The following is a 27,483-nucleotide window of genomic DNA, read 5'->3' on the forward strand; positions in this document are numbered from 1 at the left end:
TTTAAAGGATGTAAATATTATGAGGACGTAATGTGCATGACTGTCGAGGGAATGAGAAATCAGATTTCAGTGCGCACACGCAGGTACATTTTAATGTGAGCTGTGAAGTCGTAGTTTCAGTAAACCTGTCTGGAAGTCATATCTGTCCTCTTTATATCTGTATTGCCTTTTATTGGATCATATCTATCAGAAAAGCTATGAAGCACTTCAGTTTTCTTTGTCCTCGTTGTAGCTACATCAACACTTCACAATCTCTAATGTAATACCATTTGTTTTTATTGCTATCTCCTGTCCTTTCTTCACTTTTTGACAATGAAATTTCATGAAGTGACCATAAAATAAATCTCATCTGCACCAAGAATACGTGGGCCGTCCGCAGCCACAAAAAGTCTCCTCTGTGATGAATTCATTTTAAGGTTAATTCTTTCGTGAACTTCACCAAAGTGTTTCGAGGGAGGTTTTTTTTTTTGGCTTTCCCACAGCGTGAAGTCGGTTAGTACATGAGATTAGTAGCATGCTTACACTTCTGAAACATTCCGAATTTTTTTCACAAGTGCATAAAAATCCTAAAAATGCCATTGTTATTCACAGTTTCAGGAACCACTTCTGCCACCATGGCTGCTAATGCATTTTAAAAGGAGATGAAAGGATCAGATATTTGATATAGTCTCTCTATTTTATACCAAAGTTCACATCTGAATAAATGCATAAAGTAGATTGCAGGGGCCTGCAGGAGAGCCGAGGGTGAAGCGTAGACCGAGGAGTTATGAGGCAAAGATACTGCAGAAGGTGAAACGGACGGAGTTCTTTAAAATAACTTGAAGTCTGTTGTAGTCTCGCCCACTGATTTGGTCCACTTTGGTCAGCAGTAGTGGACATGACACACAGCTCATTGAGGAAATGAGTTGATAGGTGACTAATTGTAGAAATTTGTGTGAAAACTCCTTCTATTCTTCATATCTGAGTCATATCTGAACACAGAAAAATGTGTCTAGTAGTCATAGAAAAGAAAGTTTTTAAAGTATGAAAGTAATCCAGTTATTATTGTCTGTACATTCATAAGGACATTACAAAGATGAACTGCTAATAGCTGTTTTGGCAAGAATTTAATCGTGCCAATTTGCCAAAATTTATGCAAATACAGGCTAAAACTTGAAGGGCACTTGGCAAACTCTGCCAAGGCCAATCGTTCGCTCTTCTATGATATGCAAATCTGCAAGAGCGAACCTCATGGTCAGTATTATTGCTCGTTCTGGTGAAGCCAAAATTGGAACATTTTTCCTTTATCTCTGGTGGAGCAGCACATTTGTATGTCAGTAAGATTTTAGTTAGTTGTGCGATATGTGTGCATTTATCCATAGTCAGGCCTTAGTTTGGGGAAAGTGTTATTACAGTGAAGCGGTTCTCACAGAGGATTACTAGCATGTGGATTGTCGTATGATTGTCAGTGCTGAACTTTACTACCATCTACTGGATTTAATGCCTGTATCTGTCCTGTGATTTGGATCCACTCCACACAAAATTCTTGGGGGAAGTTACACCCTTCCACCAAGTTTTATGAAACTTGGGCCAGAAGTTTTTCCGTAATCCTCCTGACAGACAGAAAACATAACCTCCTTGTTGGAGGTAATAACAGGGCTCAAGTTGTAGCCCACACCCGACTGACTGACTTGAGGGGTCGCAGTTGTCCCAAACTCGTCTGAGCGAGGGTGCAAACCTTTGACACTGAGTTAGACCATCTTTGGAGAAATACAAAGGTGTAGACTAATCTCACCTTTCAGTTTGGAGAAATAAAACATCCATCAGTAGCAGAAAGGTAGAACAAGAAAACTGGACTGCCCCTTTGTCTAAACGTAACCACCGAACCATTTAAAACAGTGTCCACGTACAATTATCACATAATCAAACCCATACTATTGCTTCATGATGAGGCTCACTCGTTACAAATGTTACATTTCAAAGTTTGTATCGTAAATCTCTTCATTTCCTCTCCCTCCATTCTAATCTCTCATCTTCATTGTCTGGAAGAAAAGCAATAAAACACCTGATCTCTCAAAGGCTACCTCTGCTCTTCATCATCTCCTTTAACTTTTCATGGAAAATGGATACAATTTTTCTCTTTCTTTTTGTCTTTTCACCCTCATTCTCACTTTTTCTAGCCTCCACTTCCCCTCTCACACTTTGTCTCCCCTCCCTCCACCCATCCCTCCTCTTTTCCCCTACCTGAGGTCATGAACGGTGGTTTTGTTATCTTCTCTTCTCTCATCCCTGGTGTGTCAATGTTTACTGCCAGCTAAAAACAACTCTCCGCGGATCAGTCTCTCACTGGTGATGCCTTACCTGTTGGACTTGTCTCTGGTTCCTATTACCTCAAAGACCGGCCACAGAGATTTATGTCGGCTCTGCAGCTGACACAGGTTTAGAGCCGTATCGAGAGAGCCAGCTGGCTGCTTTACTCTGCAAATAAACCCAACTACTGGGGGGAATCAGCGTGAGAGGCAGGAGAGCTGGCACGTGAACACCTTGCCGAGCTCTGCGCTGTCTTGTCATTCATCACAACTTAACGACTTTAGTTTTAATGTTATTGCCTTCTGGAGATGAGAGTTTCCTCTTTCACTCGGGTTATCCATCAGCATGTGACATTGATTGCTGTCATATAATTTTGTATAAAGCAATCATGATTCATGACTGTCCTAAAGAGAGATTGATGTGAGTGAGCGTTTCCTTTTTTTTTTTTTTTTTTTTTTGTTTTTGACTGTCAACAAATAGTGTCTAAATAGCAATTAGATCCGTCCTTTGCTCTCAAGTGAAAACACTGCACCTCATAGTTTATTGGAACCAAGGGCTTACAGTATGTTAATCCACGCGGACAAAGTTTAAAAATGTTTTGCAGAAAAACATACACACATTTTTTTGATCATTTAGCAGCGGGCCCGTATACTCATAAACTCAAAGTAGCGATTATGCATGGTCGATTTAAAGCTCCACCAATTAAAGCGTCTTTGGCAGTATTTCTTCTGCATTTCCGAGTTGATGCTTGACCACAGAAATGGTAGTGTGTAAAAACAATGGCAGGGTCCACTAACGAGTTTTTCACCGGAGCTTTCAACCATATCACACACAACAACGAACAATACTGAGCTCCCCGTCTCCATGACAGCTGAGCAAATTCCGTCCACTGATGAAAGCTAGTGTGATACTGAAAAGGCCGGTAAGTGTACCTTGAGTCTGGGCATTTGCTAAAATCTAATAAGTGATAAATTGGCTATGTGCATTGTGAAAGTGATCACCCGTAGCTACAAAAACAGAATTATCACCCGAGTCGGTAGTCAGCTCTACAGCGCTTTTTACCATCTTTTAGCTCATTATCTATATGAATTGCTCTCACCAGCAGACAGTTGTCATAGAACTGGAGTTACATCCAGTAACTACTATTGAACGTTGTGAAATGGTCACAGTTTTAAAAGCATCGTTAACATTGTGAAACGGTTGCAGTTTGATTAGGTTTACACGACAGAAACCTGGATGAGGGAAAGTTGAATCCACATAGACTTCGGTTTCCCTCGTGATGTCATGAACCTTCTCAGTATGGTCGCATGTGCACGTCATCTTTTTCTAAAACAAATCTTTGCTCACATTTTCCTTCCCTGTACACATCGTCTCTCACATTGTCCTGAGTAATAACACATACATTTTTCACTGCCTCCACAAAATGTGCAAGAGCTCCCGTTCTAGTGACAAAAGACTATTTTTCTCCTCCTGGATTTTGTCACACTCTCAGGCCTGTTCCTTTTATATGACACAGTGCACAGCACTCTGCAGCACATGGAATAAACCTATAACACAGCAGGGATCAGGCTGTGGAAAAACCTCTCACTCAGGCCTTTGCCCAATCTCCAATAAAGCCTGAATAACCTGTGTTAGATTTAAAGACCTGCCTCGCCTCTGTTGCCCTCTGCTCCTCTTTACTCCCCAGATACAGGAAAGAAGTGAGATGTGTAGCTGAAATATAGACGCCGCTGACTCTGTGTGTTATTAACCCCCACCCCTCACCCCTATCCCCCACCACCACCGCCAGAGCTTGATGGGATTGTACACTTTCAATGATAGAGGAAGACGTACGGCAATGGATGTCTTCTCATCTGTCTCTCCACTGAGAACCGTTTTGTTCGGGACAGGGACAGTTGTGTGTGGGAGGGGGTACGGTGGTGGTCTGTGTGTAGGCATGCATGCTGGCATAGATTTAAGGCTCACTGTCTTCAGTTGTAACCAACTTTCACCCAAAAATACCAGAGTTTTGGAAGGACAAGGATATAAACAGAAGAAAAGCAAACAAGGTGTTCTTGAAAATTAAAAAGTACAGAAAAACAAGGAAAAAATACAGTTCAGATGCTGGTCATTGTCCAGCATTCTGCTAAGAAATAACACTGCTCTGTCACACTTTTTAAATGTGAGCTGGACTTTTATACAACCCTGATTCCAAAAAGTCGGGACACTGTTTAAAACGTAAATAAAAACAGAAGCAGTCATTTTCAAATGAACTGTATTTACCGACAGTGGTTTCACAAAGAGACCGAAAGTCAACTTTGACCTATTTTAAGTTACATAACGTACTTGATTTACATCATGTATGTTACAATAATGTACTTATTTCAACCCATAACCAGGTAGTTTTGGTGCCTAAGAAGAAGGTCTGTTCGCTGCTACTCTCCAACTGTGATTTAAGTCGCTTTGGGAGTCAATCAACCTCTTCAGTCATTAAGGATGTGTTGCTCTTTTCTAGAACCCCATTGGTTACACTTATAGATGCTAAATTGCTAATAAATAAAAAGAAAAATATTTTTTAGAAGCACAAATGTTTAGCCATATTGTGTCTGTGCTGTGTGTTCAGCAGGAGGAGATTTGAACATGTGTGTTTCTGTGTGTGCAGCAGTGCCGTACCTTTATGTGTGAGATTGAATGTGGGGATCTGTGCATCTATGAAGCACGTCTGTAATCCTGTCAGGAGCAAAGGCAGCTCTTTCACATACTCCACATGATCAGGGAATCAATGCTGCTGCTATCAGGGTGTGCATGTGTGCATGAGGAGAAGGTGTCATCAGCCTCTCAGTCCATCCGAGCGACCGAAGTCTGTCCACCCATGGCGGGAGGAAGGGTCATTTTCAGAGGACAACCAATCACTGCTCTTTGATGAAATCCTTCATTTCACAGCACAGTGGATAATACACTGACTGCACACCTGCTCCTTCTTTGTAATAGACTGACCATTTCAATATGAGTGAAAGTGCTGAGCCTTTATTAAATTAACCTATTAAATGTGCTTCATTAATGAAGGGAGGGATATAAATGAAGCGGAGGGAGAAGCGATTAAAGAAGGGATTTTTTGGCTGAGATGACTGTGAAATGGACTTTTCAAAGGATGGCGTGATTCTTCTTTTTTACATTTGCAGGAATTCTTCAGTTTTTTTACATTTAGTCAGACGCTCAGAAGCTCAAGGACACTTCTGACAGGATGCCGGCTGCTGATGGATATGTAAGGTTAGATTTACTGATTGCTGCAGGGACTGAACGTGTCAACATAAAGTTAATGGGAGGGACTCTTTAACTGCTCATCAATCCTTGGGAAAGATTTCACATAAAGTGTTTTCTGAGATTATTGCTTATCAGAAGTCAGAGTGAAATGATCATCATAAACAGTTTCGGGGTGTATGCTAAGAATGTATCACGGCAGGAGTGATAGATGGGACGGGACAGGCATTGTGACATTATACCCAAATGTGATGGGTGAAAGTGCTGAAGGCCTTTTCGAGGCTCGTGCGCACAAGGATAGCAGAGCCGTGACTAACACATAACCTTGTTCAAAAATTCAAGCCGAGAGGAGAAACACAAGCGGGTACATGTGCGAGAGGGGACACAATGGGGAGATGTACATATGCACATACTCTCTCACTTTCTCTTTCTATGTCACTCCCTCCTCTGCCGCTTTCACGGAGGTCTGTCTTTGTTCCTGAAATAGCGGCAGAGAAAAGACAACGCGGTGCAACCAAAATCTGGGAAGCTGACACAGATGATGACATCGGACTTGTTTACCTGCAAAAAATATTCCAGATAAAAGCGCGTATCTGTTAAGGTGATATTCAAAATGAGTTGTTTATGTGCTTCTTCCTGTCCTTATCACAAACAGCATGACGCATAACAAGATTATTCATTATTCAGTGTATCGTAATGGAAGGAGTGCTTGCACACATCACAAAACCGTCAGCAGCACAAGATGTGTCATGCCTCAGTGTCTTGTCTTATTTGCATATTCCATTTATGATATTTGATATTTTTTAATAAGTTATGTAGATGGGACGTGGCAGTTTGCGTACATGCAGCTGTTAATGGTTGTCTGTTCAGCAGTGGAGAGACTGCTGACAGTTTCTCTTCCTGTCTGGCATCAGTTTGATTCAGAAAAGTGTTACAACAGTCCCTACAATCTGTATGAAACACTTTATTTATAGCAGTTTAACAGGTCATTTTGAAGTACATGCATAAAAGAAGATCTTTGGATTGGTTGCATTACTTGTAAAATCTTCACAATGAGGTGTAGCTCACATTGTGAGAAGGATTTTAAACCCCCACACACATCTATTGTCCACCCACACAGCTGATCTTGCTGATTAAACTTCTCTTCCAGACTGTGTGATGACTCTCCAGTTTGCGCCAATTTACCCTGTTTTCATCCTTATTAGTGCATATGCACCCGTAGAGCTTTAATTCCCAGGTTAAATCCACCCAGTTTCAACCAAGACTGCAGGTCTAATTTTAGAATGATGCATGTGAACTGGTAAACCAGGGACTGTATTTATCAAACAGCTGAAAGTGAAACTTTGGACTTCAGTGAAAGACAGAAGTAAAAATCCTTCACTTTAATTGAAACTTAGTAAAATTAAGAGTTAAAGCTATTTGTCAAACTCCTCTTCAGAATACTGAAAGACAGACCTCTTAAGGCGGTTAAGGGTAGATGTTAGATGCCTGCAGAACTGTCTTTGAAACAACTGTACAAAATATCATTGGGCATGATGAACAATGCATTATCTGCAGCAATATATGATATGTTTAATTCAATGCTACTAAATTCTGCTTATCATGTAATTTCTCTGATTTCCCTTATCTGCCAGGAGCAGGGTTTCTTTCTCGCCCGAGTTAATTTTTTCTTTTTGTTTCCAGTTCAACCAATTTCCTGTTATAAATAAGGAATGTAAATAAGTTGTTTTCCCACATGTTTATCACAACTGGAGATTAAGGATTTCTCACAAATGACATGAACATGACTGAACTGAACTTCACTTGGTAACTGTATGGATTTTTTTAAAGAATGAGCAATATGGCCGATGGTGGGTGAATCTGTGTCTATAATCGACTATTGCTGCTGCATATATGTCATCAGTCGTGTGATCACCAAAATAAGAAACAACTAAGTAACTATATCTCATAGTTTCTAATTAAGGCTGTGTAGAAGATGCAGGAGTTTGAAGAGCCCAGTGTGCATAAACTCAGCAGTACTACTGTGGTCCAGGGCTGTGAAGTACTACAACATCAGCAACATTGTCACACTACCAAATTCTCAAATATCTGGCCAGACATCTTGAATAAAAACACACTCCTTCTCTTCATCTTCATCCTCCTCGTCCATACGCGTGGGTGATAGTGGAGGTGAAGGATAGCCAACAATTATAAATTCATAAAGACTACTTAATTTCCCCGACGTGGGATCAGTAAAGTTTATATTACCTTAAAGACAGTTAATCAGTCTTTGAAAAGAAGGAGACTCGCTTTGAGCAGCTGTAAACCATTAGCTAGCTTCCTCGCTTGAAAGCCATTTAGATCACCAGCCCAATCCCTTGCTAGTTAGCTCGTTGGCTAATTTGAGTTAAGTGCTACCAATAGCTTTGGACTTCAGAACGCAGCAACCTCTTTAATTCCACAGCTGTCAGCCGTTAGCTTCAAGTACCCATTAGCGCCGCTAATGTCAAGAAACACGAGTGCAGGTGCCGCCGTTCCTTTTACGCTAAAGAGACAGTCAGCGCTACTCTGCAGGATGGCTCTGAGACGTCAGAGCAAACCAACGGACGTCAAACTGCTTTTGATGCATCTGTTACTGTGTCCACTTTATGCTTATCAACTCTCATTTCACCTCCAAAACCCAAGTCCCTCCGAGTGTCACAAGCCCCGTTTCATGAACAGTAAAGGTCAAACCCCTCCCAGTGATTCGACTTACAGAAAACACACCACTGATGCATAACTGAGGTGTTTGACTTTGGCACCAGACTGAAGGAATCTAATGTAATGTGGCTTTTTTCACTGGATCCTCCAAATGATACTGAAATGACAAGCGAAAGCGGAACAGTTGCTTTTCATTTTAGCATATTAATTACACCGAGGGAGTGACTGAACTCAATCCCTGTGCCAAGCTGGCTCTCGGTCAACCATAATGACTAAGATTCACATCTACAGTATTGATCGGGCTTTGGCAGGGCCACCACTCGTTTATAATCCCTCCCTGCCGCTGTACCCCATCTCTCTCCCCTCTCGGTTAAATCGTTCGGATCTCTCCACAATCTGATGGAGAAAAAAAAAAAAAAAACAGGATTATATATTCATACTGTAAATAGTACACTATTGTGACTGCAGTTAAAAAGGTTTTATTTGCATACTTATTACAAAGAAAACATAAAACAGTCGAACTGCTACATTCTCCAATGGACCATATGGGAATATGAGAGAGTAAAAAAACAAATAGTCTCAATGTGTGTAGGAGAGAGAGAACAAAACATCCACTTCCTCTTTATTCTTTTCTTAATCTGTAGTTTGATGTGCAAATCAGAGCGACAATTACAACGGGGGGAAATTATGGGAGACGGAAAATACTGCTCTTACAGTAGTGGAACAAAGTGTTATTTGCCTACTTGGAGAAACACTTGCAACTAATATTCACACATTACACATAAATCACACTGTTTCTAACACCAATCCATCTTTTGTTGTGTCTTAGATTGTTCTTAATCACCACCAGGTTTGTTCTGCACATGAAAATATCACATACTGTATTAGAGAACCAGCATTAGTGTCTTCTTAAAATGCTGTGAAGTAGCGGGTAAAAGCTTAATAACTGAACAAACCGAACAGTGCTTGAAAAGGAGGCTCCTCTTTGGTCCGACGTTTGGCTGTTTGTTGATGTTTCACAGATGATTTATGGAATCCATCATCATTTATCATTATTAAATGTTTTTGTGCGTGTGCAAGACAGCTGGAGTGATAGATCCTTCCATGAACTTCTTTTCTGGCTGAGTTCTTCCAAAAGCTGAATTATTTAAAGGCAACTTCTTTTTCACAACTTGTATTTTTTGTTTCGCAAGTCAGAAGTGATAAAGTATTAAATCACAACTGTTGCTGCAATCTGCCACTGCAGATGAATTAGCAGTTCACTCTTTATTTGTAGCCTTTAAAGGGAAAGGGTTTTTTTTTTAATGTGTTAATATTTGGAACGTATATCATGAGCTGAGTCGCGTTTCTGTCATCAAAAGCTTGCCAATGCTGAAGCCTGAATGTGCTGCAGCTGGAGCACCTGGCTTTCAGCCTGATGCTGGCAAGAATGTTCTGGCTTTGAGTTGACCCTGATCGCTGGCACTTTCTGCAGTACAGTGAATAAGGTATTATATTAACATTATATTAAACCTCATTATTTTAGAAACGGAGGATCAGCTTTTGGTACCATTCATCATCATTCAAATCTCCCTAAAGATTGGAACCGAGACAAAAGAGGCGACCGAACTGCTTTAAAGCGTGCAAAGCTGGTCGCCTGTCAGTTTGAGAATTGATTTCAACATTTTATTGATTTTTTTTTCAAGGCTTTGCATGAGCTGGCCTCAAGTTATCTGTCAGAACTTTGGGTTCCTTATGAATTTACCAGGCCCGGTTGACTCGTGGCAGGGATTATTCATTCACTCTTTCATAACTCTTTTATTGCATTGATCATTAGTTCAATTTTATTTTCTCTACTGACTCCTTAATTTTGAAAGGCACAACTCTCTGTGCAACGTAGAAGGAAGTTATCTTCGGGCTTAAAAAGCCTCCCATGGCCTCTCTCCTCCTTCATTACATGCTGCCATTACGAATGCAGCAGATTTGATAAGTGAAATAATTAAGCGATCATAGCTCACAGTCGGTTGCGCGGTAAAATCAGCCGTTGAAAGTATTTTGTTTATTTGAACTAGTCAGCAGTGTGCTGCGCCGGTCAGACCTCATTAAGGCTGATCTCGATCCGACACAAACTCAAAGAAGTCACCAACTGACAGACTGCGAGGCCACCAGTGACAGTCAGCCTTTCATCTGCTGCTCCAAAGAGCAAGAAGACTTTGTGGCTATAAGTTTACATTTCATGTAGCTTCACTTAACAAAGTGCTCTTTTTAAATGGAAGTGAAAACCGAGATGCTCGCAGCACTTGAAAGTATAAGGACATGTGCAGACCAGATTTTAAATGCTCTCTTTTGATTCATTAATGCATATTTACAGAGAAACCGTTGACTTTAGTAGAGATGTCTAGCTTAAGCCTTTGGATCATACCCCAGTGACTCAATGCAACTGATTAATCGCATGAAATAATAATAAGCATAAGAACACATACTGTACAGTCACTCAGACGTACAAGCACAAAAAACAAATGTGCACAGAAACACACACAGAAGCTCACATTTGTAAGCTCATAACTTCGACACACAGTTACAAAACACCCACATGTCTTGATTTCCACCCTCACAGGTCATATACGACATGTGAAATATCCAAAAACCAAACGAGCATTTGTGTATTCATTACGTGTGAAATGAGGTTTAAAGTTAGAAAACCACAAGGTCACTGGAGCTTTCAGTCATATCAAACAAGTCCGCCGCATTAAAAATGTTGTTTGCCCATGACCTGTGGAACGACACATAGAAACATTATCTGTCTGTGCCCACCAAAACCTTTACAAACCGCTTTTGAAGACTAAATCAGTTATATGATGGTTAATGTCTGCTTAGGTTTAGCCATGAAAACAGCTTGGTTAGGTTGAGGGAAACATTGTGGTTTGGGTTAAAATGACGTGTTTGTTGAGGTTTGGACACCCTCGTCGTCATGGTCACAATAATAAAGAGGCTTTAGAAACCACAACATTGACTGTCATTGAAAATTTGAAATGATGTGTTAAAATCAGACGTTTCGGTGACGCCGTCAACGTCGACCTCCTTGATAAGCAGACTTAGCTGCTCTGTCATACAACCACTTGACTTCCTCTTAGCAGCTGCTCAAGGGCTTCGCCACACGAACGTGAACATACGCCGTTTTTGGAGCACCTGCTGACAGATTCTGTGACGCAGCACTGAGCGCTTCACGTGCTCAGAAAATTCACTTGTGCTTCTTTGTAAAGGCATATCTAGTGTACAGTATGTGTAGTTTAAGGGGTTTCTTTACATTATTTTTTTAAATACCTTAAAAACCTTTTTTTTAACTACTGCTAAGAACACACACACACACACACACACACACACACACACAGACACTGCGCATTGATTTCCCCTGAACTTTCTCATCATAATGTCTATTATTTGTGTTTTCATCCACTGCCGTGCTCTGCCCTCACTGTCTGGGATTATGATCTAACTTTTTTTCATGTGCCAAATCCCCTCGGGCAGATCGTCACTGTCTGGGAATTACGCCGCTAAATGACGGGAACGCAGTCAGACGCCACTGGGGCTCATAATCTTAATAGTGACCCTGTCATTGCGGCTGTCCCATGAGGACGGTGGTGCTTTTTTTTTAAAGTATATTTCACTAGGAAATCCATTTTATTAGCCAGTGTTGGCTGGTGATTTCTTACAGTGATTTCATTGCCTCTTCCGCTAACAAATGGTCCAATGAGTCGCAGGTTCTGCTCCTGTAATCATATTCCAGCAACCAGCCCAAAAATAGCAATGGACAAGATGGAGGAATTCTGAGTGCTGTTTGGTTACTGTGATGATGATGATGATGAAGCATTAAAGCCAGACAACTGATTATTCTCTTTTAAGCAAAAAGGCGAAAGGCAAAGGATGCTGTGGTAACATGGTGCATGTCTGGAGGCCACTTACACTTGTTCAGGTGCAGCTGATGAAACTGAGCAGAATCTGCCAGATTTTTATTAGATTGATTCATAAAGTAAAACTAAGGATTATAAATCAGCACCAAATTGTAACTCTTAAAGAAATCCCACTTTTTATGAAATGGATGCAAGAGAGTGACACCGTTTCACACCTTGACAACAGCTGGAGGTGATTTTATGTTTGCTGGTGGGAGGGAAGATTATATATAAGGATTTATAGCCTTTCTGGGTTAATGGGGGCTGTTCACACCAGAATGCCCAAACAGGATAATGTGTGGAATGTGATGGTAACTGTGATGGTAGCTGTCTGATGAAAGGAGAGATGGACTGCACTCCTGGTGCTCAGCATTGCCTTTGAAGGATGGAACTACTCTGCTTTTTCCACATAAATGCATCTAATGTTGTTGCGTATGGGCATGCACACACACAGATGACATAATCCTGAAAGGAGAGACATTTGACTTCAAGTGCTTAAGTAAGACCTAAATGACATTAAGTGTCATTTAGCACAAACATGCAATAATTCACACGTTTCTCCGCTTACCCAGGATGCAAGACTGATTCTGGATCCATGTGATAGACTGTAGTTCATACATCATGTTACAGTAGTCTCAAATGTGTGTGACTGATGTGATCTGATCCAGTTTCTGCTTACATTTGCTTTTATCTGAAGCGTGAATACACACAGTTTTGCTCTGGGAGAGAGCGCAGGGAGAGGGCTGAGATGGCCATTTGCAAACTAAAAAAAAAAAACAAACCAAAACACAGAAATAGTTCCTAAGAGAAAGAAATGCCTGGAAACAAAAGGTGACACATGACGGTGCACAGTGACAGAGAGAGGCAGAGGAATCATTACTCACCTCAGGGAAGGACCGTGTTTGAGATTTCATCGCAAAGCTGTCGAGGTGATCCATAGATGTGTTTGGCTGCATATGCAGGCTTGCAAGCTCACATCACTCTGAGAGTGAGTCACAAACATATTAGGCTGTTTTAGGGATTATGTTATTGGGGTGGGTGGCGAGGGTGAACCTTTTCGCTGTTTCACTTTTTAAAAGAGCACAAGCCTTCCCAGCTTCTTTTTTTTTTTAATTTTCATTTTATCTGTGAAAATAGTTGCACCGTTAATAACTAAAAGGCACCAAATCACACATTAGAGGTGGATAGCGATGCCAAATGTGTGACATACATTACAAAGACTGTGTGTCCCATTTACTGAACATTCCAGTCACTTTCTGTGCTTGAACCAAGAGCTGCTAAAGACTCAGAGGCGTCAGTTTCCTCTTGGCAGCCCTGCCAAACAGTGCATCATTAAACTCAAAAGGCAGGTCAGTCACAGTCAGTGAATGACTAAAGGGAAATTTCACCAAGTTTTATGTGGATGTCTAAACAGAGTTGATCGTAAGTGTAGTCAATTGAAGCAGTTTCATGCTATATTCACCGAGAAATCTGAGTTCTGCTCGTGGAGCCGCGCTGGCAGTGCCAACATGTACCAGGATGCATTGCATACAAGCGTCTGACATCCGCTGAGGAAGCTAGCTGCTGGCTGCTCATCAAAGTAACACAGCAATGGAATCCCTGCAGTTCGACCATTTCTTTTTCCGTGTAGCTATAAGTTACCTTCAGGCAAGGCTGTCAAGTGGATTTACATAGAACAGCATCACACGCACACAGAACGGAGAGCCAAGCGGGATTCAGTGCAGCAACAAAGCTAACGCTAACTGAGCAAGTGCTGCAGTATGCAGTACACAAAGCGACATGAAAAAGCAGCATCGACATTTAGCTGGCTTCAAATGAAGTTTAACCTCCGTGCAGTTTCTCTTGACTGTCCCTCAATATTACAACACAGTTCAACATCACCCCAGCTTGTACGGGTAGTAGATGCTAGCCACATCAGCCGCAACAAAGTAATGTCAAGTTCAACAAGTTAACCTACAAAATAAACAGTAAAACAACATTAAACATGATAACATTTACAGCTCACAAGTGCTGGTAAAACTGACATATTGATCCTATTCTAGGTGGCATAAAGAATATGTAGCCCTGACGGAATTGCTGTGCTCTGCATATGGTCAAAAATACTTTCTTGTTATGTTATTGTTTGACTTTTTTAACTATAAACTCAAGAATGATATGAAATATAATTGTAGGATGATAAAAAGGTCCAAACCCTCTGCAGAACCTCCCCTGTTCTCCAGAAAGAACTGTAGACAGCAGCAAAAAGAAAAAATACATAAGCATCCCCCTTTTCTGACCCCCTTTCATCCTAATAATTTTTGTACAGTCCCATTAGAAACATTACCAGAGAGACAAACTATTTTTTCTCTCAGTGAGATTGGTTCTGGTCTGCCATTTGCACTTAGTCTGGCATTAGCATAATTTAATTTTTCAAGTTTTGTAAAAGCATATTTGGCCTTTTCTGCACCCCACCATATCCTGTGGTACACGCACAGCTGTTTGCTTGCATCACATGCTGCAGATATTGAAAATTGGAAACTGTGAGTGCATCAACTTATTAAATTTCGTTCTGCTTTTGAAAGCATGTGTGCATGTGTGTGTGAGTGTGCTTGTTGCATACAAACTTCTGCTTCTCTATATGTGTCGCTGCATCTCAAATACTAACAACTCCTCCAAGCAGCTCACTCCTGCAGGTGTCAGAGGGAGGCAGGGCAGCAGAGCCATCAGGGAGAAATATGGGCTGTAAGCCGGAGCTGTAGCACCATTACCGCCAGCGTCTTACTGCTGCTTTCATCTGTTAGCTCTATCTCAATGGTCATCTGGGGAACCTGGCGGCCGCGCTGCCATTGAATTGGAGCAGGGCAGGAAGAGGAAACAAAGACCATTATACAAGGTGTGCATGTGTGTGTGCGTGTGTGTGCATGTGTGTGTGTGTGTGTGTGTGTGTGTGTGTGTGTGTGTGTGTGGGCATGGGCGTGGGACCAAGAGTGAGAAATGTAGTTCTGTGCAAGTGTCTGAGCATGTTTTTGCGTATGTGGGTGCAGGCATGCATTTTTCTGTTTGTGTGTGTGTGTGTGTGTGTGTGTGTGTGTGTGTGTGTGTGTGTGTGTGTCCCTGTGTGTGGATTACAAGAGAGAGAAAGCCAGAGAGAGGCTGCATAACAAATCAAAAGGCCTGGTTTGTCCATAAGAAGCCTTGTGGCTGGAGGCTACAAAGAGAAGCTAGCACAACACTTTGTCTGCACTGCCTCTCTCTCTCCGGTGGCAGGTCGTTTCACTGAAGAACAGTACTGCAGCTGATACAGTACAGGCTTCTCTGACAGCTCTATTCAACAAAGTACAGGATGAAGGAACTCTTATTCATGTGTTCGCGTTCGAGCTTGTGCGTGTATTTGTGCCAGTATGTATGAGAGAGTTGTTTCTGTGGGTGCACTCCATGTGGGTGCACTAAGTGGGTTTGGCAGTGTGCAGCTCCATGAAGAAAGTTAGAAATTTGAAAAAAGACTGCTTTTATTTTCAGTCTTCAGACACTAAAGCTGTACCTGGTATTATCTCCAAAGGAGGGGGCTGCTGGGCTTCCTCCTGCTGCTCATGTGCCACCGCAGCACTGCGCTGACTTGCAGCCAAGTTGTGAAGGAAAACCTTGACCTTTAACCCCAAATGTGTTGACCTCCATAATGAGCATCCTATGATATTCAGGCCTTGGCAGCAGGCCGATTTTGTGGCAGTTGCAATAGTAGAAAAGTTAATTTTGTGCATCTCAGAATATCGAGTTGGTGTCGTGCAGGGACTTAAGTAACAAATCACAAACATGGCAGAAAACATCAGAAAATAAAAAACCATAGCAGGTGAGAAATTTTCCTTTTTTTAATTGTGTACATTCTGATGTAGTCTGAACTATGCTGTTTCTACCTCATAAAAACTAATTTCTCTTGTATATTTGGTCTCAAACTGCATTAATGCTGCAAGATGTTGTCAAAGTTTGCAAAAAAAAATAAAGACTGATCAAGAGAAAAGCGAATCGAGGGCTTAACAGAGAAATGTGCATTCACTCTGCACTCTTACTGAACCTGTACGCTCATTGCTTTCCTTTGCAGTTACATGCTCACGTTCAAGGCACTGCTCACTCCCCCCAACCTTAACCATAGTGTAATGCATAGATATTGTAAAAAGCAAAGATTTAAAAACCGTCACTGAACCTGATCGAGGTTTTGCAGAATCATCCAATTTCAACATGCTTATCAGGCAATAGTGTTGTGAGCCATATCAGTGCTTGTTGTGGTGAGTGCCATCTAGGCTATTTTTATAAAGTATATCTGCATAACTTTAATACATTCTGCGTTTCAACAAAATGTTTGTATTTCAGCTCAGAATAGGCGTAGCAGAGAGTCCCCTCTACTGTAAGTGATGTAGACGTGTATGTGTGTGAATCACATCAATACTTGCGGTGGTGAGCTGCAGGAGAAGGACATAAAGAGGAGTTATGGCTCTATCGTGTTTCTGTCTCTGAGGGAGCAGCTACGTAGAGGAGACCTTTTAGTGCTGACACATGCCTGAGTGCCTTTAAGGTTGAGGAGAGAAGATGTTATGTTTCTGACGTATGACTCGCTACTACAAACACTCCTGAGCAAATGATGGCAGAGATAATGATGACTGCTGTATCTGCTCAATCCCCACATGCTAGTCTGGAACTCAGTTTGTGCAGCCATGGATGTAGCTGTGGGTAAAATGCACACGATGTTCCACTTGCAATGCCATGCACGGGCTGTCGTCTGTATGAGCCCCTCGGGGGTCGATTCATATTTGCACCATTTAGGTGTGATTGATTTGCCACTCAGGGTGCGCCTACAGCAGTCTGAGATCGTCTCTGCATTTCCCAGAGAACGGTTAGTTTTATGAATAGATCTGATGTGCATTTGTCAATATTGTGGATGTGAACATTTCCACTGCAGTGGCCCAGAGACAGGTTCAGGCATGTGTGTTTGTGTGCGCCTTGTATGTGCCTGTGTGTGTCAAGAAGACATCAGGGTGGAGGCAAAGACACATTCAGAGAGTTAATTAGATTAACATCTGCCCGCTCTATCCACTGTAGCTCTGTACATCACTGTAAAGATATGAAAGAAGAAAACATCATTTTAAAATACTGCCATCAATCAGGAGCTTTGGTGCTTCAGTGCACTTAACATCTTGGGGGAAAGGCACCGATGTGATCTCAGTCATCGTTTAGCCAAAATTATGCCCCCAGATGAAAATGTTGGAAAAATAGATGAATATATATAATAGATGACACGTCATACAATCAGGTCGTTTGTTTCTGTTTCTGATTTCCTGGCTGTTTCTGTTTCAGATGTTGCAAACAATGAAAAAGTCTCTGAACAGTTGCAGGGATTAGAACTTAGAGCCCTCAGAGAAGGCTGCACAAAAGAGACTTTGCTCCAACAGAAAAATGCTTGTGCTCAGACAGTCAGTGGTTGAAAATGGCCACAATTGCTCTGGAAAGGATTGTGGGAGGAAAAATGCTGCAAACAAAAAAAAAAAAAAAAATGCTGGAGTTCTGAAAGAGAATATGGACACGTCTTAAAAGGTAATATACGGTGAATGTGACGTTCTAACGATGGATCCTGCTGTTTTAGGAACATTTGATGAAAAATTGCAGACTGTGTGGACAAAGAGGTTGCTTCATTTTTTTACACACAAATTAATCCATGATCATAACCTCATCCTGACCTTTATCAGATCATTTCACCCCATATTTCTCATTAGGCTTCAGATTGGTAGGTACAATGGCAAATTGCATATCAAGGAAATGATGCAAAGATCATCAGAATACGTTGAGATGTTCTCCATCCTCTGACAGCGACAGTGTCTTGACTAGAGAGCCTTACTTTCCAAAAAATGGCCAGCTTATTGGTGGGCTTGTTTGGCAACACAAGTCTGTTATCTTGCATTGTTAATATCATTGTTCTATTCGCATCACACTTTTTTCACTTGTGTGGTGCAAAGACAGTATCAGCACCACATGCACAACACATCAGAAGATGCAGCCCAGTCTCTGACGGTTTATTATAACTCAGCAAAAGTTTATTCCCTTTTTTTTTTTTTTTTTTTTGGACTTGTGGAAAATAGTGTGAAAGGCTTGGAAGGAGTTATGTCCAAACCTACTCCTTTTTGAAGCCCAGCAACATTGACATACTTTAAGTTCGGCACTTACATCAACTGATCTTTTATTTAAAAGGGCCACCACTCCACGCTTGGAAATGATAAATGAACAATGAGCAAATTCATTAAGGAGAGAAGAATAACCTAAAATTTGACCTTGTTCTCAGTGGTCTAGGTTAACATTACTTGTACTTTGCAGGAATAATGAAACCGACACTCCGGGACAAATAAAAATGTGTCTGCGTCGCACCTTTCAGAGCTTCATTTAATCACTGCAGAATGAGACACACAAGCAAATCCACTTCACCGTGCTCTGTCTAACCCAGTGTCTCTCACTGTGTCTCTGACCTGCTCTGTACAGCTCCATGTATCTTAAGTCTAACCTGGATATGAATATTTATTCACTTCACTCAGACACAAGTTACAACACTGAATCTGGTTTACTTCAGACTGAGCTCTTAATGCACCCAACAATCACCTGCGAGTGCGAATAGCAGAGAAACAGCTGGAAAAAATTCCATGTGCTACAAATGAGCAACATGCTAAAGATTGCCTGACAAACACCTGAGAAATGCCTGGAAACATCGAAGCATATAGCAAAATCTCAGCTACCTCACCCTGTCACAGCATCAGTCACTGCCCTGATCACTCAAATGTTAATGATTTCTAATCAATGTAATCATTACATGAGTAAGATATATCAGCGGATGTTTTCTGTCTTTGCGTGCACATCCTAGATGCTGCGGCTCACTTTAAATATTAATGCCTCGCCGCCCTTTTAATTGACTTCTCTCTATCAAAAAGAAGAAGAAATGCTTTATTTATTGAACGCAGACATTAAAAGAAAAAGTATGACTGTTTATCACGCAACCAGATTAATGTTTATTGAAAAGGGCTCAGATCAAAGACACGTAAGCAGATGTTAAAGACGGTTTTGTAACTACAAATTGTGCTTCAAGGCCATTTTCCATCTCATCAGACATCACCTGTTACTGCAGGTTATGTTACTACACACACATTAACTAGACTGAATTTAACTAAATGTCCTGCTCTAAGTTATTCCTTCTTTCCAACTTTCTTTCTCTCTCTTGAAGCCTACAGCATTGTAGGGACTCAAGTATTGCAGCTTCATGACTAAAGTTCTTTTCTTTACTTTTCTTCTTCTTTATCCCCCCCCTCCCTTTTTCTTTGTCTTTGCTCCCTCTTATTCTCTCCAACCCTGGTTTTTTTCATTGTCTTGATAAATGTTACATCGAGCATAAATGTTTTAGTGCCACATGCAATTTTGATGGGGATGCCACCATTCTCGTGTCTTTTTAGGATGCAGCATGTAGGCCTAATTGTGCCATGCGCAGTTAGCCCTCTTCCCACTTTAATACAAAAGGGTAAAGAGGAGGATAGAGAGGGAGAGAGCGACTGCCATTGGGGTTTGTGTATACTTCATAAAACTGCAGTAACTTACAGGACTGACGTGCATGATTCTGCACGTGCACGTGCGTTTAAACGTTTGAAAACAACCTTAATGTAACGAGGTAAACCCATGGAAACTTGCTCACCTGTGAAAGGGCTTCCGACATTAACCTGTTTGTCCCTGCACGTCATTAGACTCCAGCTTTATAATGTTTTAAATGTTTCTCAGATACCGACAGTCACTGACCGGCAGCTTTGTCGCGAATACAATCCGTGGAAACTAAGTCAAACACGCATGTGATGCTTTTCATTTGTCTGTTCTCGCTGGATGGACCGCAGAATCCGCAACATCTGTCATCGGGCTCTCTTCCATTCGCACCTTTTCATTTATTTTGGATTTTTTTGAACACACAACACGCTGTAAAATGTGGATATTAACAAATAATGTCAGTATCTACCGTTAACTTCTGCAGCGGATCACACAATAAGGTATGAATGACAAAACTGGTTGATTTGAGGTTTTGTAAGAAAGTGTTTTTCAAATTAAATAAAAGGCCGCTTTCCAACTGTCTCAACTTCACGCATAACTTTAACCCAAATCCAAATGTCAGACTAATCCTAAATTCAAATCGGTTACCAACCCTGAAATTAAGATAAGATAAGATAAGATAATTAAAAACCAATTTAAGTGAAACATCTGCAAACATTCCCCACATTGTTGATCCTCCGCTATTCCACGTCCCCGCCAGGACATCTGATCCTCACTAATGTCCAGCCACACACACACACACACACACACACACACACACACACACACACACACACACACACACAGGTGTCGCTTCCCAGTGCGATGAATCTGCAGATGCAGCCTCACCGCATTCGGCGTGCAGCGGCTGACGTCAGGAGGAGAGCGGAGTGAGAGGAGTTGAAATAGGGCAGAGCAGGAGCGGAGCGCTGAGAGGAAACCAGCCGGAGGAGCCGGAGGATGGCAAACCGCTGCTGAGAGTTGGGACGCGCTACCCGTCGCTTCTAACGCAGCTGCTACTGATACACCAGCCCGTAATTAATCTGAGCCCTTTAAGCCCTGCCGAGTGGCCGGAGAGGAGTGGAACTAAAAGAGCGCAGTTTGGACGCGTCGCTGCGAGGAAATCTGTGGCATATTTGCACGAATTTCCTCCTTTTCTGTCTTCTTGCCTCGGAATACCACAGGTAAGGTGGAAGCTGTATTTACTAATGCGGGATAAGGGCTCCAAGGTTGCTGAAAGGCGTATTTATTGCTTTTTTATTTATTTTTTACAAGTTTGGTTAAGCATCACTATTTGCATTGGGAGTGTGAGTGAATGGAAACTGTAAAGAGGATGGCAGTGGCGTGCTTTAATTTTGAATTAGTTTGTGAGTAGCTGAGGAGAAATGCATCAATAATAGAGAGAGAGCTCCAGAATTTACAGCCCGAATGATATGTGTGAGGTGCAGCCGTATAGCGCAGGGCGATGTCAATGACAATCTGTGACAGTGTTTAACTACACTGCCTGGTATGTCGCCTATTGTCTGGCGCAACACAGGGTGTGATTAATCATTCAATATGACCAGATGCCAGCTTTGGTAACCTCATATAACCGTGCAGCGGCCGTACCTGCTCGAAAACAACGGGGCAGTGTTTGATAAATGGCTTCAGTAGGACTCCTCTGCCCGGATGCGCCAGGTTTGCTCAAGCAGCAGAGGGACTGAAATGATAACATAGTGAGACACGCACATCCCTCGCTGGGCTCTCTGGCATGGATCCCGGTCCCAGCACCCCCACCGCCTTCCACCCCCCCATCCTCACCCGGTCCTCCTGCCGTCAGCCAATTTATTTGGCATGACGCCGGTGTCTTATTAAGCGCGTCCACCCCTCATCTACTCACCAGCATGCAAAAAAAGAAAAAAAAACTCTTAAGAACGGTGGGCAGAGAAATTCCTAAACAAGACGAGATTTTCTTGTCTGATTGTGTTAAATGAGCTGCTTCAGGGCTCTCTCATGGGAAAATCCTATCAGTGTCACCAGAGAGCTGGCACAGCGGCAGCAAAGCCTCCGTGACGGCCAGCGGAGTGGGAAATGAGGATTGGTCGGCGCGCACGCCGCCGTGATGTAGCATATATTGCGCCGGAGCTCTCCATGGTGCTGAAAACGCTCCAGCCTCTCGCTCCCCCTACTCCACTCCATGCCTTCCCCTCTCGCTCCAGCCTCTTTCTGGGTTTGTTGGATTTCCTCTCTACCTGGACCCAGAAATGGAGCCAACATCCAGCAACAGAATTATGGCCATCCATCACTGTGCTCTCTGTGAAAAACTGGTTGTAAATCCAAGCCCTTCAGCTTTAGGCGGGCCAGCAGCCCCTCCAACTCTCAGCACACACACATGCATGCATACATCTGGCACACATGCAAGCACATGCAGAGATCTGGATCAATATCTTGCCCTGGCTCCTGAATGAGAATATTAATGGCAGAGGTTCTCAGCAGGATCTATTTGCGCTGGGGGATCCAGTATGAACTCGCAATTTACAGTAACATTGAACCTTTAAACGTTAGCCTGCTCATTCTTTGCAGGGAGGAACTAAACAAGCAGGCATATAGCCTTGCGAGATTTCTGGCTGAAAAAGTGAAAATCTCTCTTGTTTTGCCTTGGACTCAACAGTTGGATTTATTGTGTTTTTCATAGCTGACTCAGTGAAGCTGTGAAAGAAAACAATAGCATTTAACAAGGCGCGAGAACAGTCACTTCTAATCACCGCAGACTTTCCTTGACTACAAGTTTATTAGCACAAAACCAAACTACAATTTAGACAGGATTTATGGAGGCTCTGAAATCATCGATGAAGTCAGTTTTCAGCCTTTTCTAAATGACTCCTGCAGGTTTTTTGGGGAGCCACATTATGTCCTGAACTCTGTCAGCAGCCCACCCTCGGGTCACAGTCAACGGGCTAAGAAATAATGATGTAGCCCAGAATAGTGACTCGGTCAGGCTTATTGCAGTTTGCAATCTGGTCTGTAACTTATTAGCTGTCTCTCAGAGAGCCATTACAGCGAGGTGTCCAGCAGATTATGGCTGCTTGTTGTGCTTCAGAGACAGCCTAATAATGGGATGACTCACACACTTACAGATTGACGCTGAAGACACACTAGCATCGAGCCACACTCATATGGCGTGTGCGCACACACACGGCGTGCACACACACACACACACAGAAAATATTCACTGTAGCATCCCAGTCATTAGAGTTGAATAAGGCTTCTGGAGTGCTCTCTCCCTGCTAAGCGCTTAAACCCTGCAAAAGCCAGAGCCAGCTTGAAGCAGCATGTACATGAATGCATGCGTGCAGTGTGTCATGCACGTTAGCTGGGTGAAGCAAAAAAATTTCAAGGATGGCGATGAAGGTCTAATCGTCTGTTGTGTAACCAGGCGGAGGAAGAGTTTTCACACAGTTCCATATGCTCTTGCATGATGGGCTATTCTTAGTGTCTGTTTCACCAGGTTTCCACGCTGGATTCAGACACATCGACATAAACATGTAATTGACTTTTTTAATGACACTGGCAAAATGTAAGCTGCAGTCAGCTTTCCATCTCCGGTTTAGTGTTAGACAGTGTCAGTACTGCTGTTTATTTATAATAGTTACGTTCACAAGAGATTGGTGATTCTAAGTTTCTGGTAGTTTTTCTTCCTCACAGCTTTTACATTTATTAAACAAACGAAGGGTCCTGAAAGTAGCATATTGCATGCACATACAGACTAACCTTCCAGCTTGGTTTGAAATTTAATAACATGATGAATGTGATATTGATCCTGCTACAGAAGTTGTCTTTGCCCAGCTTTGGAAAGGTCAGAGGTCAGACTGAGCGATAGAACAGCAGACAGGAGTTGAGCGTCTTGCTCCAGGACATTTCAGCCGAGTGAGTGCTTGCTGACACGAAAGGCTGAAGACAGGTCGTTCTGGTAAAAGCAGAGTCTCTCTACCCACTTGACTTCCCTGCTGCTCAAAGATGCTAAACGCTAAAAAAAGAGGGAAGAAGCCTGAGCTCTGGAGAAAAAGATTCACTTTCTGCTTTCCGTCTTTAATACAAAACAAAAGCAATCAACACTATCAGAGATATCCACGTTACTGCTCTCGTGCTGCACTACTGTTCGAGTGCTGGTCCAAAGTTTGCCAACAAAGGTCCAGCAGGTAGATGAAAGATTAAAGTTGTGTTTTATAGTGTGTTGTTTAGGTCTATTAGAGAAGAAAGAGGCTGCAGAACAGATTTTGATGGTTCCAACTTCTTTTCCGTCCAAGCACCTCACAGCAAGTAGTAGCTTGGAAAACAGTTTCTGTGCCAGAATCTGCTTGTGTTTTGCACAAACGGGCCAGATGTCAAACTAAAAAGTGCTTGTTACTGAAAATCTTTAAAGCAAGCAAGGATAGAACAAGGATCACATAACTTATCATCACTCTGTTACATATTTTCAGGTGGAGTGTACACATTACAATCAAACATGTGAGCAACAATCTCGGTTTTTTGTTTTCTTTTCTCCTCTGCTCAGAGTAGACATGACCCTGTCCACCTCATGGATTCGAGGTAGACGCTGCATGCTGGAAACAATCAACATGTAAAGGGCCCTGGATGACAATTCCAGATAACATTCACATAGAATAAATCAGAAATTTCATATCAATTATAATGCCTCACTCGTGCACAGTTTAAATCCTTGGCATCACATTGCCTGAACCCCATGCAGAGCTTGTCTAATCAGTAGCAGGATTTATTTCCACACAACAAAGCGATCCCCTCGGGTAAGCCAAACCCACTTCCTTGCCTTCTTTTTTTACGCCTGGTGGCTTTGACTTGTTTGGCTTAGCAAATTTTCCAAAGAAATATAATGAAGCGTACTCCAAAACAAAGGTATAAATGCATTACAGATGGTGAGTCACACTCTTATGGGCTGGCTCCTTATATTCAGACTCTGATGGGGCTGACGAGATTAGATTTAAATTGAACTGATGAAACTCTTTCTCATGGGTTTAACGAGGACACGCTGGCACTCACGCCCACAGAAATATAACATGATTAACATGAGGCCTATGACAATGAAAACCACTTAATATGAATGGCACTGAAACTGAGGACGACCACTAAGTTGCACCATTAGATCCTGTATCCTTTTTATCCCAGAGACACATTACTGTGCCCGTCGGCTCACCTGATAAGTCCTCTGCGCTCCCCGTAGAGTGGAGGGCCGCAAAATGTGGGCAACACAGTTCACTTGAAATTCCGATCACTAATGTTGAACTTCTAGAAATGACCTTTACCGCTGCATCCCATATGAACACAGCAGCTGAGCTCAGAGCATCAGTAGCGCAGCTCTGAGCAAATAGTGCTCGCCGCCTCCTCTGCCTGAATGGAGGAAACTGACGAAAGAGTCAGCAGAGAGGGAGAAATGCGTGAAGGGGTTACGTAAAGGTCGCCTGGCATATCTGTTTTCTGCAGTGAGTTTAGTCAGCCATCTGCCTGTCCCTTTTATGCAGTCATCCCTCATCCCACTGCTTAAAACTGCCAAATGGTGGTTCTGTTGCTTCAAGTCGTCTTGTCCCATCACATTCGGGAGGTGGTGTGATTGAAAGCTGTCTTTAAATGTTACTTCACCCTTTGTGTAGTCAGTCAACACGTCATGTGGAGAAAGTCTGTGGTTAAACAGCAGTCAGTAGCGATCAGCTTCCTTTCTAATGACAATTGATTGTTGCTGAGGCTGAAGAAGAAGATGAAACGCCTGTTAGAGGCAGTAAATCTACAGTAATTAACTATATTCTATTAAAAACTCTTTACTTTGATGTTCTGATCAGCTCTGATTTGCACTTTAACAAGTGGCTGAGAGCTCTGAAAATGCTAGTAAGTGGAGTCGAGATTATTTTGTCGCACGTTCCGCCCCCAAGGTCAAGAATGACAGTCCACGCTCAAATCGTTGATGTGAAATTTAAAGCAGCGTCTAATAAGGTCTACGTGACATGAACATGTTTTCAGTGCTCTCCTAAAAAAGGTTTGGTATGATCATGTGACTGTTGGCAGCAAATAACATTGGTATTTATTTCTTTTGGTGGGACATGAAAAAAATCTTTCAGAGCAAACTGAGTGAAAGATTTTGGAGTTCTGACCAATGTGGCATAACCAGTGAAATGTTTAAAGCCATCTTTAAAAACCCCTCTGTGAACCTTAATATCCTCATAGCTCTCTTGTGGAAAAATAAAATGTATTAACTTTCAATCTATGGAGATAATTTGCATGTTTGTGGAGGATAATTTGCATTTGCTTGACTACAGTTGGAGTTTTCCTGTAGGCAGCATTCACTGAGCACTTAGCACAAAGAACAAAAGCAGCAATTAATCTGACGATGTTGTATTGAGGTGTATTCGCATTTCACACTGCAGCATTAGAGATGAATCCTTTGCTTCTTCACATGCATTGATTTCTGGATGCTGCAGCCATGAATGAGGCTTCAACAACAACACACAGCTATTTAGTGGGTCTAGTGGTTCTTGAGCCAGAGATGATTATATATACAAACCACATTTTCCTCCACATATTGCCTCTGAAGAGCCGTTTATGTTCAGAAGGTGTATTCCTCTTCGCTTCCAATGCAGGCCTCTCTCATGTTGTTTGCCACACTTTGCCACTGCTCTATAATTAGCAAACACGGCCCCGTTAGCCAGCGAGACCACCCTGTTGTGGCACTTCAGATCGTCCTGATTTTTCTTTGCCCTTACAGCCATGTCATGCAGCCTGCGGGGGATTTCTGGATTTAACAAGTCTAGTTGCTGTTTGTGTCTTTCAGCCACACCTGACAAGCAGGATGTGGGCTTTAACACCCAAGGGCTGCTGATCTGGTCACGGAAACTTGTCAGAGAAAAAGCCAAAAGTCAATATCAGTGTTGAGGAAGAAAGGTAAAGAGGGGGAGGATGAGAATAGAGTATGACACGGAAAGAAAGCCTCTTATCCTTTCTCTCTCCAGTTTCGAGATGGGGTCTTATTACTACCTAACAGCCTGAAGCTCTGTCTCTGCTATAGAGCCAGAAAGTGGCAAAGAGACTGTCAGACAATAATTAATTCTGAGGTAATGTAGGAGAAGCCAAGATGATAAGAATCTCCGGTCTTGCTAAAGCACCACAAACTGAACTGTGTTCTTTCCCCTGTACCTTTTCCGGGAGGCCGGCACGTTGGTTTCCTCTCCAACGGTACGTTTTAGCACAATCTGAGGAGCCACATGTGCACTCTGCAAAATGAGTACAATAACTTTTCTATCACTGCTGCCATATGTTTTTTTTTTGTCACATGCTTTAATTGGTTTAATGGCGCCTTGTTGGTGCTCACATTATTTGCTCTGCTGTTTGCTGTTTCCAGGTCTTTGTCTGCCTGGCTCATGCCTGGTGTTAGAGGGTTATTGCGTCTATTTTCTTCTTAAAATTGCTTGCCCCCCCCCCCCCCCCCTTTTTTTTTTTAAGTATTGTGGCAGGGTTTTGCATGTTTTAGCACAGTTACTATATTACTATATTATTTTCTACTGCCATTCCAGGCAGCCATTGGTTTCTATTCATTTCAATGCGGTATGAAAATTAGCGATCAGCAGACTCTTGAAACTTTCTTCAAGGATAACTTTATATATCGATATTCAAGATTTTTGTTATTCTCAACAAATCACATGCGCAAAAGCAGCAATGAAGGGATCTACTAACGAGTATTGTCGGTGAATCCAAAGCCTGATTTATTTTATTCCTTTGTGCCATAGAT

At 42.1% G+C, this 27,483-nt stretch overlaps 1 protein-coding gene across 1 annotated transcript in view; it reads left to right on the forward strand.

The window, feature by feature from the left end:
- The first annotated feature begins 20,524 nt into the window (after window positions 1–20,524).
- The window catches only part of fstl4 (follistatin-like 4), a 197,607-nt gene continuing 190,648 nt past the window's right edge, over window positions 20,525–27,483 (forward strand). Inside the window, exon 1 of the mRNA XM_076750847.1 lies at window positions 20,525–20,896. The gene's annotated coding sequence lies outside the window, so the exon portion shown is untranslated. The remainder of the gene's footprint in view (window positions 20,897–27,483) is intronic.

Source organism: Chaetodon auriga, chromosome 15 (genome assembly GCF_051107435.1).
Source record: "Chaetodon auriga isolate fChaAug3 chromosome 15, fChaAug3.hap1, whole genome shotgun sequence".
Classification (NCBI taxonomy): domain Eukaryota; kingdom Metazoa; phylum Chordata; class Actinopteri; order Chaetodontiformes; family Chaetodontidae; genus Chaetodon; species Chaetodon auriga.